The sequence below is a fragment of the Triticum dicoccoides genome, chromosome 3A (assembly GCF_002162155.2).
Source record: "Triticum dicoccoides isolate Atlit2015 ecotype Zavitan chromosome 3A, WEW_v2.0, whole genome shotgun sequence".
NCBI lineage: Eukaryota > Viridiplantae > Streptophyta > Magnoliopsida > Poales > Poaceae > Triticum > Triticum dicoccoides.
In genome coordinates this window covers 283,887,752-283,890,601 of record NC_041384.1, presented here as the reverse complement: position 1 = coordinate 283,890,601, position 2,850 = coordinate 283,887,752, and positions in this window count along the sequence as shown.

The following is a 2,850-nucleotide window of genomic DNA, read 5'->3' as shown; positions in this document are numbered from 1 at the left end:
TTCCAACTTCTCTATGGTTCATACCCCCCGATACTACTCATAGATTCATCAAAATAAGCAAACAACACACGAAAAACAGAATTTGTCAAAAACAGAACAGTCTGTAGCAATCTGTAACTTTCGAATACTTCTGTAATTCCAAAATTCTGAAAAATTAGGACGTCCTGGGAAATTTGTATATTGATCTACTGCAAGTGGAGTGGGTATTTTATCGCTCTCTGGTAAAAAATGAAAATTAATTTCGTGAGTGTAAAAGTTTCTGTTTTTTCAGCAAGATGAAACAACTATCACCCAAGAAGATCCTAAAGGCTTTACTTGGCACAAACACTAATTAAAACATAAAAACACAATCATAACAGAAGCTAGATGAATTATTTATCACTAAATAGGAGCAAAAAGCAAAGAACAAAAATAAAATTGGGTTGCCTCCCAACAAGCGCTATCGTTTAACGCCCCTAGCTAGGCATAAAAACAAGAATAGATCTAGGTATTGCCATCTTTGGTATGCAATTCTTAAATCAAACACTTAGGATCCTTCAGAGATTTAGCATAAAGATCTTAAATAACAATACTCCTAGGAATAAATTGAAAGATTTCATTCTTGCAGAAAGGATCTCTTATCACTTCAACAAAATCCGGGTGAACACTAATCATCTTAAGATCTCCATTATTACTATTACTAGAAGTTGCACCCTTGTTCTTGGATCTACCCCTCCTTACAGGAGTTTTCTCGATAATTTTAGTGGAAGCAAAAGCTGTGCTTAGATTACTAAAGATTTCTTCGAATTTATCAATCCGAGACGAACTTTCTTCTATTCTTTCATGGATTAAGGTACCCTTCTCTTTTAACAACTTAAAAATATCTCCCGCTTTTGACCCAATATTAGTGGCAAAATTATGCATCTTTTTATCTATAATTCCCATATGATCTTCGGTGAGCATTTTCTTTTCAATAGTATCTAGTCTTTCCATAACATGCTCAAGAGTCAAAATTGTTTCATTAATCATGAGGGGTAGTGATCCCACTAAATTTCCCATAGCATTAAAAGCATCAAGAGAGGGGCACATCAAGAAATTTCTACCAGTAATCATATCAAGGATGAATATATACCAAGTGGTGATGCTAACATAAAAACAACGAAGAAGAACAATGGTGGATTGCTTACGGTTAGATCTATTATGAGCATTGCAAATCCTATACCAAGCATCTTTTAAATTATCTCCTCCCCTTTCTTTAAAGTTGAGAACCTCGTTCTCGAGAGTACAAGCGATAGATGAAGAACTATCCATAATAAAGGCAAACAAGGTTGCACACAAAAACAGATCCGGCAAGAAAACGACGAACAAAAAAGAGGCGAGTAAAACGGCAAAGGTTTTTGAAAATTGTTTTAGAACTAGGGGAGAGGAAAATGAGAGGTGGATGGAAAATAATGTAATGCGAGGGAGAAGAGTTTATGGTGGGTACTTGGTATGTCTTGATTGGCATAGATCTCCCCGGCAACAGCGCCAGAAATCCTTCTTGCTACCTCTTGAGCATGTGTTAGTTTTCCCTTGAAGAGGAAAGGGTGATGCAGCAAAGTAGCATAAGTATTTCCCTAAGTTTTGAGAACCAAGGTATCAATCCAGTAGGAGACAATGCACAAGTCACCTAGTACATGCACAAACAATCGAGAACCTTGCAACCAACGCTATAAGGAGTTGTCAATCCCTTCACGGTCACTCGCAAAAGTGAGATCTAATAGAGATATTAAAGTAAATATTTTTGGTATTTTTGTTGTATAGATTGGAAATTAAAGATTGCAAAATAGTAAATGAGATGCGATGTAATTAAAAGAGATGTAATATAATAGGAAAGAGACCCGGGGGCCATAGGTTTCACTAGTGGCTTCTCTCAAGATAGCATGTATTATGGTGGGTGAACAAATTACTGTCGAGCAATTGATAGAAAAGCGCATAATTATGAAGATATCTAAGGCAATGATCATGAATATAGGCATCACGTCCGTGTCAAGTAGTCCGAAACGATTCTGCATCTACTACTATTACTCCACACATCGACCGCTATCCAGCATGCATCTAGAGTATTAAGTTCATAAGAACAGAGTAACACATTAAGCAAGATGACATGATGTAGAGGGATAAACTTAATCAATATGATATAAACCCCATCTTTTTTATCCTCAATGGCAACAATACAATACGTGCCTTGCTTCCCCTACTCTCACTGGGAAAGGACACTGCAAGACTGAACCCAAAGCTAAGCACTTCTCCCATTGTAAGAAAGATCAATCTAGTAGGCCAGCAAAGATATCAAATCATGCATATAAAAATTCAGAGAAGAAACAAATAATATTCATAGATAATCTTGTTCATAAACCCACAATTCATCGGATCTCGACAAACACACCGCAAAAGAGTATTACATCAAATAGATCTCCAAGAACACCAAGGAGAACTTTGTATTGAGAATCAAAGATAGAGAAGAAGCCATCTAGCTAATAACTATGGACCCGAAGGTCTATGGTAAACTACTCACGCTTCATCAGAGAGGCAATGGTGTTGATGTAGAAGCCCTCCGTGATTGATTCCCCCTCCGGCAGATCGCTAGTAAAGGCCCCAAGATGGGATCTCACGGGTACAGAAGGTTGCGGCGATGGAAAAGTGGTTTCATGGCTCCCTCTGATGTTTCTAGGGTATAAGAGTATATATATAGGCGAAAGAAGTATGCCGGTGGAGCTACGAGGGGCCCACGAGGGTGGGGGCACGCCTACCCCCCTGGGCGCGCCCTCCTGCCTCGTGGCTTCCTCGTGGAGTTCCAGACTTTGACTCCAAGTCTTCTGGATTTCTTTC